Source organism: Heterocephalus glaber, unplaced genomic scaffold (assembly GCF_053883595.1).
Source record: "Heterocephalus glaber isolate CG9 unplaced genomic scaffold, H.glaber_assembly_v1.0 deba00001687, whole genome shotgun sequence".
Lineage (NCBI taxonomy): Eukaryota > Metazoa > Chordata > Mammalia > Rodentia > Bathyergidae > Heterocephalus > Heterocephalus glaber.
Window position 1 is genome coordinate 14,045,123 of NW_028258412.1, and position 20,718 is coordinate 14,065,840.

The following is a 20,718-nucleotide window of genomic DNA, read 5'->3' on the forward strand; positions in this document are numbered from 1 at the left end:
CACACACCACATAGCCTAGATGTGTGGTAGGTTGTACCATCTAGATTTGTGCAAGCATGAAAAGGAAAAGTGTGGTATGGGTTAGTCTGAAAATGGAGTTAATAATTCCAAAGTTTTGTTGTCTGTAATAAATGATTATTTTGAGCCCTTATTTTTTGCTAGTGCTGCCAAGAACATAACTCCCTATCTAACCTGTTAATGCTGCCAAGGACATACCTTGATATCTACCTTCAAGACTCCTTATCTGCCCAGGGCTTGATGCTATCCTGGAATGTAATGTACTCTGTATGATGCATTTCTGATACAGCCCTAGTCTCAGGCCATCAGGTGCCTCTCGGAGGCTGGTGCTGGTGGTGAGCACCGGCACAAGGGTCTCTAACTCTTCATCTCTGTCTGCCAGGGCCACTGTGACCTGCTGCTGCTGGGACAGAAGGATAATACAGGTGGGGCACCAGTCCAGGCTGGGAGCAGTTTTGTTTTTCAGCCCAAGCAAATTCCTCCTTGGCTGACCCTGTCCTGAACTGATGCATACTCTAAATATGTGTCTCCCTTATCTAATTGACCTTACCCTAAATCGATGTTTCTTACCGAGTTTAAACTTGCTGTAGACCAAAAGTAATAATGATATTATATGTAACCAATATGTAACTAATCAACTGCTTGCTCTGCTTCTGTACTAGTTCCTGCTTGCAAATCCTATGTAAACTATAGACAGACAAAAGATAGTTGCCTGGGTCTCTGAGGAATTATCCCAACCAGGCCCGTTGATGTAAATAAAGTTTGCTTTCTGCCTCCAAGTTCTGGGTGCCTGTCGGTATTTCTCATTTGCAGCTACAAGCACACTCTATGATGCCTGCACAATGATGGGATCGCCTGGCAATGCATTACTCAGAACATGCCTCTACCATTAAGAGGTGCATGACTGTACATAACTCCATCCCCCAGCAATTCCACTTCTATCCGAGGAAATAATGTAGCAAAGATGAAAAGATTACCCATGAGGATGGCTATCACTGCAGTGTGAAAAGTGAAAAGCACTTTAATAGGCATGGGGGGGGGATCATGGTCTAGTCTGGCAATGGCACATGAAGCATTTGAATATTGTTGTTACCATTTAATGTTTCTGTAGATGTTTATTTATTGATGTAGAAAGGTGGTAACAATATAATTTGAAGTGAAAATGTATGTTATAAAATGTAAAGAAATTAGATCATCAAGAGTATTAAGATTTATATTCATAAGATCTGTAGAAAGTTGTTTTCTTTAAATTGTGCTTTGAAATTTTGATATATGGCAAGGTGTATATGTAGTAATATAATAACCTGGAAGTAAAAATGACTATTAGGGATGTTCTACAGGATGTTTGAATTGTAAGTAATTAAACAACTTTTTTGGTTATGATTTTTCCTTATTTTTCTGCAATTTATATCAGTTCTAACAAAATAATAGTATTTTTCATGTTTGCACAGCAGTTTTGACTACTTCTCTCAATACAGGCAAAACATAAATATTTAATGATGATTTAAATTGAGTCATCTAAGGGTCTTGAATGATGAAAGTTAATAGTCTATTTTAACACACTGTATCAGGCAGGGCCTAGGCAGGAAATTGGAGCTTGTGTCAGGTAGTTCACTAGATGGAATTTAACAGTGTGGAGCAGTTACGAAGGTGTTGGAAGACTCAAACAATGAACTAGTGATGCAAGAAAAGCTAGAGGTTAGCAAAAAGAAGGAAGCCTTGTCCACTTCCAAGGATGGAGGGACCAAGGGAAGAAATGGTCTTTAGAAGCCCTGGAACCAGGTTTCTTGGCAGAAACTGGACTCAGGAGGAGACATAGTTTTCATTGGCAGTGCCATCAGAAGCTGAATGAGAGGAGGAGGAGGAAATTCCCTGCTTTCTCCACTCCTCCCACCTCCAATTTCCTTCTGCTGCCATCTATTCCCTGAATCTACCTGGAAGCCCCTCATCAGGGCACCTGGGAAGCATAATTTGCAAAGATCTGTTCTCTGTGAGTTTCAAGAAAAGGAAACAAGTGCCAAAAGCAAATGGTTAGGGGGTTATAGTTTAGGCAAATGCCATGTCCCCAGGTTGCTTTTTTACCATAAAGCTATCCTCCCTTTAAGTCAATCGAGTGCCCCTTCACAGATGGTAACTTTGGTTGTTCCTTATCTTTTGGTCCTGAGCCTGAAGTTCCTAGTTTTTCATGGTTTAAGGCAAATCCAAAATTGGAATTAATCTCTCTCTTTTTCCAAAAATTATTATCAAAAGCCATTGTGTTAGCTCTGCAACACTATAACAAATACCTGGGACAATCAATTTATAAAGAGAAAAAGGTTATTTTGGCTCAGAGATTTGGAGGGTTCAGTCTATGATTGATAGGCCCTATCGCTCCAGGCCTATGCTGGGGCAGCACATGTGGGTGGAAGTTCATGGTTGTGTTGGCTGATTGACTGTGTCAACTTGAGAAGTTTGGCTAAGAGAAGCTTAGCTAAATCGGCTCAGCAATTCCATGCCCTAGGGCAGCTTGTTGCCTGGATGGTATAAAGGGGAAATGAGGAAAGACACTGGTTCTGCTCTTCAGAGAAGCTCCAGTCTTTGCCTTTACCTTGGATGTCATCTCCTGGCTTGCAGTACAGACTCTTTAGCCTTACATCACAGATCTGTTGGCCTCCTGATATGGAGTGGCATGGAACACTGCAGTGAGCTGCAGACCTTTGACTATATCCTTCCATCTCCGGTGTGCAAACAGACCCTCTACACTCTTGCACACCTGGTAAGCCAATCTTGTAATTCACATATATTTGTATATCTTTTGTTATATCTGTTTCTCTAGTAAGTACTGACTGATACAACAGTGAAGCAAAACTGCTCACTTCATGGAGGGGAAACTAAAGAGAGAGCAAGGGAGACAGTAGGCTCTCCCTCTTGCTTGCAAGGGCACGCCCCCAGTGACCTGTTGATTTCTCACTAGGCACTGTCTTTTATTAGTGCCTCCCACTTTGCTTTTACCACCTTCCTCCAATATTCCCATGCTGGGGACTAATCCTTTAACACATGGGCTTTGGGGGACATTCCAGGTGTCCCCCATAGCAACCACATTTCTAGGGTATCCAGAATCCTACATCACCCAGCTTCTTTCTCTAGGAAGCATTGTGTGTGTTACATATTAGTAAGCCCCTTTGCCTCCATCAGAACTTACTTGTCTCACTTCTAGACTTAAATGACAGATTCAGGTGAGTAGCTGGATACAAGATCAACACTCAAAAAACAATAGCCTTCTTGTACACAAATAACAGATTCACTGAGAGAGAAATTAGGGAAACAATTTCTTTTACAATAGCATCCAAAACAATGAAACATCTAAGAATCAGTCTAACAAAGGAAGCAAAAGACCTCTACACTGAAAACTACAGCACTTTGAAAATAGAGATCGAAGAGAACATAAGAAAATGGAAAGACATCCCTTGCTCCTGGGTAGGAAGAATCAATATAGTGAAAATGGCCATACTTCCAAAACTACTGCATAGATTTAATGCAATGCCAATTGAAATTCCAACAATATACTTCACAAAACTAGAGAAAACAATCCAAAAATTCATTTGGAACAAGAGACCTAGAATAGCAAAAGCAATTCTAGGCAGCAGAGACATGGCAGGGGGTATCATAATCCCCAACTTGAAACTATACTACAAAGCTACTGTGATAAAAACAGCATGGTACTGGCAAAGAAACAGACCTGAGGATCAGTGGAGTAGATCAGAAGATGCAGAAACAACTCCAGACATACTCATCCACCTTGTCTTCAACAAAGGAGCCAAACACCCTCACTGGAGGAAAGATAACCTATTTAATAAATGGTGTTGGAAAAACTTAATTTCAACCTGCCAAAGATTAAAACTAGACCCATATCTATCACCATGCACTATACTAAGATTGAAGTGGATTAAAGACCTAAATATTAAAACAGAAACAGTAAACTTGCTGGAAGATAAGTTAGGTAGAACTCTTGAAGACATTGGCATAGGAAAAGACTTTATGAACAAAACTTCAGTAGCACAGGAACTAGCACAAAGAATCAATAACTGGGATCTCATCTTATTAAAGAGCTTCTGCACTGCAAGAGAAACTACCAACAGAGCTAAGAGGCAACATACAAAGTGGGAAAAAATTTTTAGCAGCTGTAACTCAGACAAAGGTCTACTATCTAGAATATATAAAGAACTGAAAAAATCAGACCCCCCAAATATAAAGACCCAATTCAAAAATGGGTATCTGAAATGAACAGACATTTCTCAGACAAAGAACTAAAAGCAGCAAATAAACATATGAAAAAATGTTCAACATCATTGCTCATTTGAGAGATGCAGATGAAAACAACACTGAGATTCCACCTCACCCCAGAAAGAGTGGCTGCTATCAAGAAATCAACCAATAACAAATGGTGGCTGAGGTGTGGGGAGAAAGGAACCCTTCTCCATTGTTGGTGGGAGTGCAGACTGGTGCAACCACTGTGGAAATCAGTATGGAGATACCTCAAAGAACTAGGACTAGGGCTGGGGATTTAGCTCAGTGGTTCTGTCGCCTGCCCTTCAAGCGCAAGAACCTGAGTTTGATCTCCGGTACCAAACAAAACAAAACAAAACAACAACAAAAAAAACAAAAGTAGGACTAGAGGTCCCATTTGATCCAACTATTCCCCTCCTGGGTATCTTCCCAAAAGAATTAAAAGAATCATATCGCAGAGATATATGTACACCCATGTTTATAGCGGCAGAGTTTGTAATAACTAAAGCTTGGAAACAGCCCAAGTGCCCATCAACTGGAAACTGGATAAAGAAGATGTGTTTTTTTTTTTTTTAAATAAAATGGAGTACTGCTCAGCCATAATGAATGAGGAACTAGAGACATTCATAGCTAAATGGATGCACATTGAGGCCATACTCTTAAGTGAAATAAATAGGACACACATGTGTAAATACCAAATAGTTTCTCTGGTGTGAGAAATGGAAAGCGTAAATAAGGATTAAAATGATTAAAACAAATAATTGATAATTTCAAATAGGAAGAAAAGGTCCAAAGGGGTAGAGGAAGTGGGAGGGGAAGGGGAAAGGAAAGAAGGAAAGGAAAAATTACAAGAAAAGGAAAAAATGGACACAAAGTCTTTGTAAGTAGGGAAGGATGGAGGAGGTGAAGGGAGGACAGAGAATGGGGGAAAAAATAAGAAGCAAGATGCATCATGTACAGGTACAAACACCCAATGATAAATGTAAACGTACTGTATACCTAAAATGTACCAATAAAAGAATTTAAGCAATAAAAAAAAACTTGCTTGTCTCAGGTCCCCATCCCTTAGATCCTTACACTCCCTACTGACACTGACTAATGCGTCTCCATACTCAAGGAATATATTTCCAAAACAACAACCCCACACTTAAGATCTTATTATGGTTATGGAACCAACTAATGAACATTGTAGAAAAATCAGGAAAAGATTAATGACTCAGAAGAAAATCAGGACCAAACATAATCTCATCAGCGTCTCCTTTGTCTTGGGCTCTATCACCACTCTCAGCCTGGTTGCATAAAAGCCAACTTAGGGACAGCTGGTTTGGACTTTTGTGTCCTTGCTTCCCTGTGATGTGGCACTGGCCTTCCGAGCCTTCAGTTTTTCTGTTTCTCTGCAGAGTGGGCACTGACTCCAGGCTCTGTTTCCTGGAAAACAGACTCGCATCTCTGCCCCGCTCACCTTTTCTACAGCAGGTGCTGACAGCAGCCTTTCTCTGAAAGATTACAAGTCCTTGAAAGCAGGACCGTGAGGAAGTCCTGCAGTGTCCTGTAATGTGTCAGGTTAAACGCTGATAAATGTGGGAAGGTGGGCAAATGTGTGGACTCCTACAGAGCCTTGGGTAGATCTGGTACTTCTTGGCAGATATACTCATATTTAATATTCATGCACTGAGGCTGTTTAAACACTAACAATTGGGAGCTATTTGGTTTAACCTGACAGCTGAGAAGTGGGAAGAGGCAGGAATGAATGGAAAGAGTTTTGTTGTCAGAAAGGCACTGGCTTGAATCCTGGTTCTCTCACTTAGGAGTCGAAGTAAATTGAATGAATTGCACTCACTCCTTGAGTTTCAGTTTACCCATCTGTGAATTGGCACTACTGCCAATCCTACCAATAACATCACCATTCATCTGTGTGCCATGCACTCTCCTAAGTGCATTCTTATGTGAAATGCCTGATTCCATTAGTCCTTGGTATATTATGATTTCCAGTTTATATAGGGCCTTATGGGAGGCTTAGAAAGGTGAAAATGACATGCCATTAAGTGACAAAACCTAGATTTGAACTCAAGTGACACCAAACCAAGTGCTCATAATAGCTACTCTATTCTACTCCCCCCCCACACACTGACCCCATTTTGCATAGTAGGGACTAAGTCAGGAATAGCATTTGCTAGCTTTTGATTTACACATCTACCTTCCAAACTCACCCACTGAATTTTGTTAGATTTCATCATAAAGAATTTTGTATGGCAGAAAATTAGAATGATTTGTAGAAGGTCACAGTCAGAAAGCCAATCTTCTAAATATCTGTTGTTCTCTGTTTTATGAAAGAATGTTCCAAACCTATCTTTGTTATTCCTTAAAATATGATCTACTTCTCAGAATCAGATTAAGATGGAAATGAATTCCTGCGGAATGTGCCTGGGCTGATACAGACATCAGGGGAACAGCTGGAATGCTCCATCAAGTGGGGAGGGGGAGGGGAGACTGTTGGAAAAACAGCACCAAGGAGCAAGTGAGATGATTAGCAAATTCCAGGCTCATTACAGAGAAGCCATGAAGAGCAAAATATGCAAGGAGTGGGTAGGATCGTGGCAAGAACACACACAAGACCTGAGTTTACGCACCAGTATTTCAGCTTTTATTGTGGCCATGGGCACTTTCTTTTGGAGGACAATGAGTACTTTATCCTTTATTTATTGATCATAGGATATAAGATAGGTACCTGCCCACACTGTATTATCTAGTGGCCTTACCCCTCATGTAAACTCTGTAAACTGAAATATAAAGTGTTCCCTTGAGTTCTTTAAAGAATCTCTTTGATGAAGTCAGGGTGCATCCTTCAGAGTATTTTGATTCAGTTTCCTCACCTCCATCTTTTTATGGATCCAAGAGAAAGAAAGCTGGGGTCTTGGGATGGGAAGGGACTGGTGGTGGGAAGGGGGTCATCCAGGGAGATAAGCAAGTCCTCTGCTGAGAACTCAAGGGAGACTGTGCAGCAGGATGAGGGGACTGATTGTAAGAATCGATGACAGTCCCTGGAAAGGAAGCTCCTGATGTCCAGCTTCTGTACAGGGCCTGGTGCTCAGCTCATTGCATTGTTGAATGAATGAAGAGGTGATGCATTGCAGTCTCAAGATTATCCCCACAAGTTAATTATTAATTATAAAGGGGACAAGGTACCTCATTCTGGTAAGGTCTGGTAGATTCTTCATTAACCACTTGGCCATACTTAGCACCACCAATCATGTACAAACAGTGTCACCGGCCCCCAAAGTGATCTGCTGGTGAGTAACAATTTCTCCCTGGTAAGTGTGGATGTATCTTCCTTGTCTTACAGTAGGCGTTTTATTTACATTGCCTCATTTTAACCTCATGAAAAATCCTAGGAGGCCTCCTTATTCCTCTGTTGCCAAAATAGAAGCCCAGGATGGAAGAGCTCAAGGCACTTGCTAAAGGTCACACAGATAGTAAGAGGTAGAGCTCAGCATCTTGTTCTCCTCTTCTCCTTATTTAATCCAACGACAGCAAACTATAGCCCAACGCTGGCATCTGTAAATAAAGTTTTATTGGAACACAGGCATACTCTTGCATGTACTATTGTCTGTGGATGTTTTCCTGTTGAGTGGTTGCCTCAGGGACAGCATGGTGTGCAAATCCCAAATGTTTACTCTCAGGCCCTTTCCAGCCAAAGTTCACTGGACAGTTGTATGCCAATCAAAAATAAACTGAAACTTTGAAAAGGAAATTTGCCTATCCCTGAGCTAATCAATCAAGTCCTGTTGACTTTGCTCCTTAAAGAGCTCTCAAATTCATCTTCCCTCCATCCCCGCCAGTGTCTTCTCCATAGTGCTGCAAGCCTCCTCTGGAACTCAACTGGATACAGACAGGTCCCAATGGCTCTTGCTCCCTTTGACCACTGTTCACACAGATGAACCTTCCTAAATGCACACCCAACTCCATTACTCCTTGCCTAACGCACTTTAAAAATGTCCCTAATTGTTCTTAAAGTCTAAATCCTTCCTGAGAACTATATATTCTATGTGATCTGGCTCCTGCATCCAGTGGTGTCTCACAGTGCTTCTTTGTCCTGATCTTTACGGTCCAGTCACACAACCCTCCTTGAAGTGGTTTGTGTGTATGCTGCTCCCTCCAACCACAGGGCCTTTACACCTGCTTCTCTCCCTTCCTGGGGTATTCTTATGCAACCTTTTCCCCATTCAACTTGTTAGTACTGGCTCACTTTTAACTCATTCTTTGCATCGATTTCTCCAAACCTGGCATGCAGTCATATAAAGATGTACAAGTTGACAATGCACAACTCTAGAGAGATACATCATTCATACTTTAATCTGAGTGCATACAGGAAATTATCGAGATTAACAATTTATTGAAAAAAAGAAAAGAAAAAGGAAAAAAACCAATTTCTTGAGAAATTATCATACCTCAGCACTATGCTTAACATTTCACACCATCAGTTTCGTTTACTTCTTTCAATAATCTAACTAAACAGTTATTAATCAGCCCCTTTACAGAAGGAGAAACAGAAATATAGAGGAAGTCATAAAGATACACAGCTGGTCAAGTAGCAGAGCTAAGACTGGGACCCTGGTCCTCCTGTATTTACAACTTGGCTCCTCAGCTATTAAGCCTCCTTAAAAATTCTGTGTCCCAATCCTTCATGGAGGAAGCAAAGACATCACTCTATCATCTGCTTCTCACTTTCCCCATTTTCCAAGGAGGGTGCTCGCTTTGCTGAGAAGGAGGATGAGTGGGAGGATGGACACTAGAGAGGCTCAGAGAGAAGACAGAAGGCTCCATGATGGGTCACAGAGGGCCAGAAGGGGCCTCAGAGCAGGGGTGAAGGGAGCAGGGACGGACAGCATCCAGAACAGAAACCCGCAAGCTTCCGCAGGATTGTTGCATTGGTTTTTTTCATATGTGGGGTGCCATGTACACTACTGTCTTTTCCACCGCTTCTGCAAACCATTCACACCATTCACTGGTGTTTTGGAAATGGGAATCGGGATCCTCTGAGGGTGTGGGGCTCACTGGGATGAGGTGGGAGCCAGGTCCCAGGTGGGTCAAGGGGAGCCAGAGCAGGCAAGTGACAGATGCAGGGGGAGAACAGGATGTGGAGTCAGAACCCCAACTCCATGCCCTGCTACCTGTGAGGTCTCATTTCCTCTGCACATCAGGGTTCCGACCTGTCACTTGCCTGGTCTTCAGGCAGTAGCTGTGAGAAAGCTAAGAGGTACGCTTGGCACATAGGGCTCGATGAACCAAACGTATCAAGGGAATGTCACTGTCCCTGTGTCTACACTACGAGTATCCGTGCTTTTTACACATAGAGTCATAAATGGAAAATACAACGAACAAGATTATGAAAATGTTCCCAAATAACCTCTTCCAGAGCTCAGCAATGGTAGCAATACAGCAATACAACAGTAGGTGGCGCTAGATGCCATAGCTTTCAACCAAGTCCCACTTGCTTTGACTCTTTCTCAGCCTCCCTCCGCTCTCACTTGATTGAAATGGAAATTGGTTGCCAGGATCAGTGAGCCCTATCCGCCCTGGGCCTAAGCCTGCATGCCAGCAGCCAATGTGCTATCCACCTAGTTAAAAAAATTAAATCAAACATATTAATCTCATAAGCTGTTTTGAAAGACTCTGTATGAGGGGCCAGCAGTCCAGCTGTCAGGTACCAGTAATCAATGGGAATCTACATGGTGGACCAGGCACTGCCTTTCAAAATCTTGAAAGAGTCTCAAGAAATGGGCCCCAGGATGTGACCACCATGCTGTTCTGTACTGTGAACCTTGCCAATGATAGTTCTGTTTGATAACAGTGCTTAAGTTCCATGTGTCTGGAAATGCAATAGGCTTGAGAGGGCAAATGGACTCTAACTTAACTTCAATCTACCCAAGAATAGCCCTGTGGTCCAATCTCACCAGAAGAGATTTCTGTGATTGTTTAGCAATGTCTGACATGGAGCAGGTTGGGAGCAACAGCATCAAGGACACACAGTTGCCATTCCTGTGTGGGTCACTTTGCCTGCCTTTTCTCACAAAATCCTCACAATCACCCCTAAAGTTGAGTGGGGTGATTATTTCTGTCCTTGTTTTATGATTGAGTGATCTGAGACCCAGAGAAGCTGAATTGCTTGCCTCGGGTCACCTAGCTTGTGAGAGGCAGAATCAGAAGTTTGAGTAATCTGGTTGCCTGTGGAACTTCCTCTACTGGTTATCGCACCAAAATTTACTTCCTTTCCTGGAAATGAAATATTATTTGGCAATCTATCCTGGAGGAATGGAACAAGTAGTGATCCCAGAAAGTCTCCTTTTCTACTGTCACTGTCCTGGGAAGAAGAGTGTGTGCTGGAGGTGAAGTCTCCAAGCAGCTCCAGTCCATTATCTTTTTCCCTGGAAGAAGAAGGTGACATTTCTGCTACAATCAAGTGAACCCCTGAAGGTCCAAAGAAACCTAACTTGCCTCTGGTTAATAAATTTCAACCTCATTTTTCACACAAAAAATAGAAGTAGAGTTGAGCTCAAGGCACTGGTGAAAGAGAAAAGAGCCAAGATGCAGAAGGGCTGAGAGGGGGCCTGACCCTTGGGATGAACCCAAGTGTGACCACAGGGATGCGAGTTCCATGACACTGTCCCCAGGATGCCACACTAACCTATGTGGACCACATTAGGACCCTCAGTGGGTGGCAAGAGCAGCCCAGACACTTTAAAATACCTAATACGTGTTAGAAACCAGTTGCCCATAGGATGTTGGCTAAGACACCAGCCTTTCCCTCAGGGAGCTCCTAGATCTAGGCAACTCTGCTTCAGGGTGGTGGTAAATTGAGGCACCAAACACAACTCGGAGGCTGGAAGGGCTATTGACAGAGATCCAGACCAAGCTGAAAACAAAAAGTGGAAGAAAGTGTGTGTGAGGGTTCAGAATGAGACACACAAGGTAGGGCACTGGGAGGGTCTTGGGAGTGAGGGCTCTCTGTCCTTCTTGCATTCAGTTTCTGCTTCTCCCCTGTTTCCCCCAAGCTGGCCATAGGAACTAGAATTTCTCTCCCCTAAAGTGGGTCGTAGAGACTGAAACAAGCCGTAAACAAAGCCCCAAACAAGCCGTAAAATCTAGAAAGGACACTCTCTGACCTCCTTTTCCTCCCCTGGAGAGCCTCCTGTGACCGCTGTGCTGTCCTGACCTTTACCTGCAGGGAAGGAGTGTCTTACAGAGACAAAGAAAACCTGGCCTCACTGAAATCCTCTCCAATCCCAGTTTATTGCCATTAGATCACAGCCCTTTGCCTAATCGTGCTTCCACAGCCACACACTTCTTTCATCAAACTTAGCATAAAAACAGTTTCCCCAGGATCTTTTAGTCTTCATTCCTGAAGACTCCTGTGACCCTCAAAAACTTCAGCTACGTAAATTTGTTACACATTTTATCTTGTTTTTTGTTGCAGGGGTGTGAGCCATGACAATAAGTTTTAAAAGCTACTATTTTTTTTCTCCTCTACACATATTTCAGACAGAGGGGATGCCTGGGAGTTTGAAGTGGCTGACATGTGGAAGATGATGGGGCAGAGGAGAGGTGATGAAGGTTCTTCTGATGTCCCCAAGCAGGAGAGAACATGCCTGAAGCTGGTAATTCTGCTGAGAGGCCATGAGGAACCACTTCAGCAAAACCACCTGTGAGGGAGGACCCCGCTAAGGACTGAAGGTACAGCATTAAGTTTCATGTTATTTTTTAAAATTAATTTACTTGTTTTTGAATAGGTAGTATTTTACAATGGTTTAAAAACATACCAAGGGGTATATAGCTAAAAAGTGTTACTCCTACCTTGTTGTCTATGGCTATTCATTTTCCTCCTTTAGTGTTACCAAGTTCTCTCCTTCCAGAGAGGTTTTTAAATAAGCAAATATATATACTGTACACATACACAGCCTTCTTCCCAATTACAAGCACCCTGCTCTTGCACAAATATACAACCAGCAATATTGTCGGTATGCTGATTTCCTCCCATATAACATAGATATCCTGGGAAGCAGCTGGATACTCAAGGTGAATAAGGAGGCCAGGGCAAAATGATGGGCAACTCTGGGAATATGAATGAGTCATTGTCAGCCCATAGGTTGGAGTTTAGAGACGCAGATGGAACTGGAGATTAAGATTTGATGTGTGCGTTAGCTATCAGAGAGGGAGGTGGAAATGAGAAGAGAGAGAGAGGGAAGGAGGGAAGAAGGGGATAGAGAGAGACAGAGACAGAGAGAGACAGAAAGAAAGGAATGAAGCTATAGAAAAGCACGCTTGGTTTTGTAAAGAAAGCTTTATTGGCACATAAACACCACCCATTTATTTATATACTGTCTATGGCTACTTTTGTACTGTAAAGTAGAGCTGATTAATTGGAACAGAGACTGTATGGTCTGCAAAGACGGACAATGTTTTCTCTCTGAAAGTTTGCTGAACTCTGGAGTAAAAGAATGAACCATATTTCTTTATGGATGAATTTTTAGCCATAGATTATTTTCTCTTTATGGATGAATTTTTAGCCATAGATTATTTTCAAGGACAAACAAAAATACCATCCCTGAATAATCAAGAGCAGCAATTCCAGACCTCATCCCCTCGATGTGCCGATGTGTCTGGAGTCTTTTCTACAATTCTTGCCATTATCTCTACAATCATGCTTGAGAAGATTGGACAGCTGCAAATCATGGTGGTGAGGACAGAGAATTGCAGTCCATTACCTGGCTCCCTGTGCATGAAACGTATAGACATAGAGAATCTTTTGCTTCTATTTTATTTTATTTGAAAGGAAATGGATATTGGTGAAATCTCAGCCTTCTATGCTTACAAAATTCCAAATTAGACATCTCTTCTCATTTCTTAATTATTTGTTGGTGTGAAGGCTAGACCAGAGTTTGGTAAAAAGAATGATGTCGTTTATTAAGGGCCCAGTGCCAACTGGCTGGTGTTGGGCCTCCTTTTCCACAATGCAAGGTGAACTTGCAGTATACACTCCAGCAACTCCCCCAGGCGCTTCTTTTGGTTGTCACTGGGTGGTGGTGGGTATATCCAGTGGGTAGATACCAGCAATGCTGCTAGACCCCCTACAATGTGTGCAATCATCTTTTTTCCCCCACAAAGCTGTGTCTGGCCCAAGTTGTCAAGACTGCTAAGATTGAGCAGCTCAGTTGCAAAGAACCATGTTTTTATTCCTCCTGGAGTCCCCAGGGTCTCCAGCATCTGACCTGTTGATAATTAGAATTGGGTTTTGCTTCTCCTCTATATGTATCTCTGGTAGGCAGCCTCCCAGATGGCCCTCAGTAACCCTATAATCCTCCCTAGGAAAGTGGGCTGGACCCAGTAACTTATTTCTAGTGAACAGAACCCAAACAGGGAAACAGTGATGCAATGCCACTTCTGAGATGAGGTAACAGAATGAACACAGCATCTGCCTTGGGCACCTGCTCTCATTCTGGGAAAAGGCAGCTTCCAAGTTGTGAGGCTCTCTTTGAGAAATACCTGCCAAACAAGGAACTGGCAGCCAGGCACGGTGGTGCACACCTGTAATCCCAGCACTCTGGGAGGCTGAGGCAAGATGATCCCAAGCTCAAGCCTAGCCTGGACAACTCAGTGATGTTGCAAGACTTTGTCTCAAAGTGAAGGGTGGGGGGGTCAGGAGATGTAGCCGAATGCAAAGACCTTAGTTTCAGTCTCCATTACCTCAAAAAAGCAAAAACCAAATTGAGCAAAAAACAACAAAAACAAGGAACTGGCATCTCTAGCCATAGCTAGCGAGCACCTACTACCTGCTAAGAGTCTCATGAATGAACTTGCAAGTGACCCCTTCCCAGCTGATCCTGGAGATAATGAACTCACAGCTGCCATCTTGGTTTTGTCCTTGGGAGACACCATGAAATGGCTGATCCCCACCAAGCTATGCCTGGGTTCCTGACCCACACAAACTGGTAGATGATAAATATTTGTTGTCTCAACCTTCTAAGTTTTGTAGTGGTCTATAACATAACTGTATAACTCAAATATAGCCATGGAGGAATAAACTTTCCACAAGAAATGGTGATCTGTATTACACAGAATCATGTGCATGCCCTCCCGAGGTCCTGAGTTGCGCGGAAGACACCGAATCACCCCGCTGCAGACAGGCAGCCACCTGGTTCCACACTACAAAGACGCAGAGGACACCAGACCACCAGACCAAGGTACTGAGTCCCGCTGCTCCCGGCCCAGAGGTAGGGGCTTCTGAGCCGTCGTTCCACTGCTCCTGGTCCAGAGGAAGGGGCTTCCTGGTCACCATCCCTCCCGCTGCTCCCAGCCCAGAGGAAAGGGCTTTTGGGTCACAATCCCTATCATTGCTCCCGGCCTCTGTCCCACCTCACCCAGCTCAGAGGAGGTAATCCGTGCAGGTGCTAACAGCCCCCCACCCCAGTTGAAATGAGAAAACACGTAAATAAGTCTCAGAACCAGACTTCCAGATCACCTACAGCAACCCCAAAGGGAAATGAGATGGAGCACTCTGATACTCAACCACCTGGACCCACTGAACTGGCAACAAAAGGGGATCTGGAAAAAATGAAATCAGAAATAATTTCTCAGATAACAGGAGAAATTGTGCCCCTAGTGAAAGACATGATTAATAAATCTAGAGAGGAGCTGAGGAACATGATGCAATCCCAACATAAGAAACAAATGGAATCCATAAAACAGATGCAAATAGATTTCCAGGACATGAAAAACTCCATTGAAAGTCTACACAGCAGAATGAGCCAATGAGAGGACAGAATTTCAGGTATAGAAGATAAGATTGCAATTAGTGACCAGGAACAGAATCATTTTACTTCCCTTTAGCTTCTACACTTGATCTTAGCCAAAAGGCCGAGAAGTGATGTCTCTTTAGCATCTAATCACAGGCTTAATAAAACTTCTTGGACCATAAGCATCTCAACTATTGTTGAGGAAAGAGTATGGGTGTGAACCGGCCTGGGGAATGGAATGACTTGATAGCCAACAGGATCATCCCATAGCTGAGCTACCACAGGGGACAGATGATGGCCGTACTGAGAAGCACAGACTTTAGAGTCAGAGCCACTTGGGTTCAAATCCCAGCTCTGCCATTTGCAAACTGCAACTTTGGGTAAGAACCATAAGAGACACATGTTAGTCTAAAACAACCTGCGACTGAGGCATGAAGGAGCAGAATGAATAGATGAGGCTGCAGAATCAGGCGAACTACTGGATTGTGTTCATGGTAAGTAGAATAATAATCCAAGAATTAAAAATGTAATTATTAACGCATATTAATTGCATATATTAATGTAATTTCTGTGATTTTCTGATCACGCCCATTCATTCTCTTTCTACCCTCATGCCACACCCACACCCTCCGCAAGTCTCAGTAATTCCTCATTCGATACTTGTCTCTCTGTGTCTTATTTCACTTAACATCATGTCCTCCAGTTCCATCCATTTGCCTGAAAATTACTGGATTTCATTCTTCTTTATGGTTGAATAGTTTTCTATTGCATATATATATATATCAGTTTTTCTTTACGCATTCATCTATTGATGGGCACTGAGACTAGTTCCATATCTTAGCTACAGTGAGCAGTGCCACAAGAAACCTGGGTATATAGGTATCTCTTTTGCATGTTGACTTCATTTCCTCTGGATATATATCTGGGAGTAGTTCAACTGGCTCATATGGTAGCTCTATTTTTAGTTTTTTGAGAAATTTCCACAGTGGCTGTTTTCTATAGTGGCTGTACTAATTTGTATTCCCACCAACAGTGTATAGGTGGTTCTTTTTCTCACATCCTTGCCAGCATTTGTTATTTTGGCTGGGACTTTCTTGATCAGTATGCATGCATGCATGTGTTTGGGGGGTATATACTACATCTTATCATTTTAATTTTCCTTGTGCACTTGGCCATGCATCTTCTAGGATTGTCATGCTCCACTTTCTCCATGGGACATGCATGCCAAGGGCAGTCAGAATATTTTCCTCTGTGGCTCCAGAGGTCTCTCAGTGCTCTGCACACCTCTCAGGATGAGCAGGTGTTTGCTCTCAGCACAGCTGTCCTCAAAATATATTTGTAGCCAGTGTGCTCTGGACGTTGAATGTTGCAAAGACTCACTGCTGATGAAGGAGCCTCACAAACATGGGATGAAGCTGCCACTGTGATACCTCTCACCTGGATGCAGAACATACCCTTAACAGGTAGCATCGGCTGGATCTCCAGATTTAGCCTGTGGGTCCAGGGTGATGGCAAATGGGCTGAGGTTTGGGTTTCAAGATTCTGCTTATATTCATGAAGCATGAAGAAAACCAAGCAGTTGTAATTTAAATGCTTTTTTGCAATATTCAGCTTTATTGTATTTTGTATTAATATTTTAAACACAACATTCAAAATCAGCATTTTAAGTGGCTGTTCTCATCATCTGAAAATTATGTTTTGCCTCTCTCCCTTTCTAGGGATCTAGCCTTGCAGTGAGCACAAAGAGTTTGACCTTGTCACCGTACATCTTTGGTCTAGGGCACAATGCCAAACAAAGAGTGGTTTCTTGGCACATATATTTGGAGTGAGTGGATGGATGGATGGATGGATGCAAACAAAACTATACCATTTGTTGATTTCTAAGTTGACTTGATTTGGAAGCAAAAACCTGGAAAACTGAATGAAGGAAGCAGAATGTGAATGCTATCAGTCCTAGCAACGTAATAGTAGCAGTAAAAGGTACAAGGAGAGCAAAGAAGGGGCCCAGCTCTTCTACAAAGTAAGGAGCCAGAGAGGCTCTTTGTGGTGAATGGGGCAAGAAGTACAAGTGTAACATATTTTTGAAAGCTACAGAACTAAGTAGCAGGGGAACTACTTTTGAGAGGGCAGGAGGTGATGCAGAAATGCCAAGGGGCTTGATTTTCATCTTTCATAGCAAAAAAGCTGTTAAACTCTCAAATGAATAAACTGAGAACTGCTGGTAAAACTTGAATAATTTAGGGACATGGATCATTGGAGGATATCGCAAAAAGTGGGTTAGATTTGGCTGTCCTCACTGATGGCATCCGGAAGAAGAGAGCAAGGAAGAGGCATTCCTGTTCCTTAGTAGAAGATTTTCCATGCTATTTGCTTTGTTTTTTAAGAGGCTGTGTGTGTTTTACATTAATTTCCTAAAAATAAAAGGAGTTTGAGAGCTCCAGTTGCAATTAAAATACAGAGCCCCACTTTGTTCCTGTGAAAATCAACAAGCACAACAAGCCCCTGTAATATCCATCCTCATTTCAGAGTCAAGGCAAAATTAATTTGGAAAAGAAAATACAGCCGGAGAGCAGAGTTAGCAACCTCAGGAAATTCAGGGAAATGTAATTGAGTAAGAATTATCTCCTTAATTACTTCTGACCGAATCAATAACAACACTAGATGAGAAACCACAGTCTCCGCCAATGAGCATCAAGTTGCTGAGAAACTAATTGGGGTTCGAGCTTGTTTGAAAAAGCAAAACACCTTCTTATAGTTAGCAAACAGAGCTCCTGGGAAGGGTGCTGGTGGTGATTGGGTACAGGACAAGACTGCAGCCTGCAGCAGCTCTCTTATCATTTTCAGATATGAAAGCCCTTGAACCAGGGAGAGCCCTTCAAAGAGGTCAGAGCAGGGTGTCTTTGATGGTATCAAATGTTCATTTTCACGCCTTCCTGGGAAAATCTGGTTGAAGCTGGTTCACCATGTAAAGTAGAGGGAGGTGAGCCAGATGCCCTAAAGGCAGGTGAGGGAACTTTCTTATTTGTAGAACATAAGCTTTTAGGTGGAACTGCCAAGATTTCTTTAAAACAGTCTCAGATGTGTCTTTGGGGAAGTGGCAGAAAGGATTTTTGACTCAAAGGGGCCCTTCTGGGTGAATGTCTAAATCTGTCATGGTTTTGAGACTGGGTTAAGGTCTTGCATGAAGCTGAGATTCAAGGGTACCCCATTGGCCTAACCTTGTCATGATGCTTAATCTTGACCGTCAACTTGACTGGATTGGGAAATGTCTAGGAAATTAGCACAGCACACTTTGGGTTGTGTATCTGCAGGAATGTGGGACAGCAAAGTGGTGGGGAGCCCTACCTGGATTTGAGTGGCACCATCCAATAAGGTGGGAACCCAGATGGAACAAGGGTGGCAGAAGGAGGAAGCTCACTAGCACAGGATCTCTGGATCTTCCATGGAGATAATCACAGAGCCTACTTCATAGGGTTGTGATGGACAGACATTCAATATGCTAATGTGTGTAAAGTTCTCAGGACAGAGCTGGTTTATGAGAGCTCTCAATGAATGCTAGTTGTTAATGTAATTGTTATAATTAATAAATTGTACTGTTAATGAAGGTATAAAACACAGGTGATTTGCCACATGACCTCAGGCTAGTTGCTGAATTACAGTAGCTGTTGGTTCCTTGGTCTCATCGGTGAAATAGGGTTATTACCCACCCTTTGCTCATGATACCAAAGCACTATGAGGATTAATTAGAAGTTTTATAATGTGCTGTGCACTTTGATGCTCTATAAACAGAGAAATGTGATGGTTGAATATTTAAATGATCCCCATTACTGAGGATCTTGAATTGCTTTACTGATTTTACAAAGAGAAATCCAACCTTCCAAAGTATATAAAGCCATCTGAATCAAATAAAAGAAGACTGGACATTTATCATCCACCAATACCTTGGAAACCCATCAGAACTGGACATCTGGGCACCAGTGCACTGGTCTCCATGGCAAAATTTGGGAATATGGAAGGAGATATTTTTGTGGGGCTCTCTTCCTCTAGAGTTTCACAAACCCTGCACTTGTTCAGGACTAAGACTCCACTTTGTCCTCCAGTGGATCCTCAACCTTGAGCATTCAGCTTAATGTGCAACAGGCACTGTGTAAACCCTTAATGAAGGGGAGGATGGATGGACACACAGAGGAAACGATAGATGAGCAGATGGATGGATGACTGGATGGATGGATGGGTAGAATCCTTAACCTGTTGGTGACTGTGATTAGGTTGGTCTGGCCCCAAATACATGGGCCAAATTAGAGTCACATCAGATATTGGGTAAGAAAACTACAATGGCAGTGTGGCAAATTAGAGAGATATTTAGCATTATACACACCTGGGTTTTCTTTCATTTTCTAGTGATGTCTAAATATTAACTCTTCCCCACTCATTACTTTACCCAGGTGCCAAATATCCCTATGCTGCTCTGACATATGAAGAGCAACTTTTAGACTAACTTATCCTAGGGTGGGAGTGACATGAGGTATCCTTCACCCTAGTAGCATTTTTATCTTGCAAATGGAGTGTACTGCATGGGCAATGCTTAACACAAAGGCAATTCAAACAGTGTAATTTCAGGCATGTAAAAGGTTTTACTGTGTCAAGGTATATTTTAGGGTGGGACCATGCTGGTCCTCCCTGATTGCTGACCCCAGGTAATGTTCTATTCTGACCACATTGAAGGGACCAGTTGGCCGAGTAGCATGTCCAGTAGCTGGCATCATGGGCAAAGGCAGATGAGCACAGGGTGGGATGAGGGAGGGCTGAGGCTACTCAGGCTGGTGGCACTGCCCTGCCCTTGCACTGCCCTTCCCCCTGTTCAGAGCCCCCCTGAGAGGCTGTTAGGGAGAAGGCAGCCTCTCTTGAGGCTTTGATCTTTGGCTCTGCAAGTTCCAGGTTCCCTTTGAAGTATAATTATAATTAAAAGGGAAAAAATCCTACAAGTATTAAAGAGAAAAAAAAAGAAAAACATTTAAGCAGACACCAGATGAGGTCTGGGTATCTGTTGGCAGAGTTTCCTGATTCAACAGCTGGCTCCACATGTCAGGCTCAAAGGAAAAACAACAAAAAAAAAGAAGTTGGCCACTCCTTTGAAGGAACTTTATTCTGAATGAGCTGCAACTGAAAAGGTCTCTTAATCCCTAGAGAGAAAAAGACTTCTTTTGAGCAGACAGGAGGGCAAGGGAAGTGTTGGCAGGAAGAAGGGGATTAATTAAGTCAGATCCCAGGTCCCTTGTTCTACAAGAGTGTGCCTGCTTGGGCCCTGAGTATTTCTCTTTTTGAGCACCTTCACCAACAGGGGGGCCGACCCCTATTTGTCATGCAGTTTTCCAGAACTGGTTCTTTATCCCAAGCTAGGAACATGCAGACTCCCTCTTTGGGGTTAAAATTAATTAGGGCCACTTGAATTGAACAAATATTTGTGTCCATATTTTTTTTCTTAATAGAGTCATTTATTAGTTGGAGAAACTTCCTTAGGCATCAATCATGTGGCCTAGGATTCCAGTTCAAATTTACCACCATATGATCCTAGACGACTTATAACCTCACTGAGCACCATCAATTTCCTCATCTGTAAAATGGAGACATTTGTAACAGTGTC

General features: G+C 42.8%; 1 protein-coding gene and 1 non-coding gene across 3 annotated transcripts in view; both read right to left on the reverse strand.

The window, feature by feature from the left end:
• Ccdc60 (coiled-coil domain containing 60) overlaps nt 1-20,718 on the reverse strand; it is a 203,485-nt gene that overhangs the window by 114,778 nt on the left and 67,989 nt on the right. The gene's annotated exons all lie outside the window — the stretch shown is intronic.
• LOC147821999 (U2 spliceosomal RNA) lies at nt 15,009-15,207 on the reverse strand. Its single transcript, XR_015446358.1, has one exon. It is a non-coding gene; the product is annotated as a U2 spliceosomal RNA (small nuclear RNA).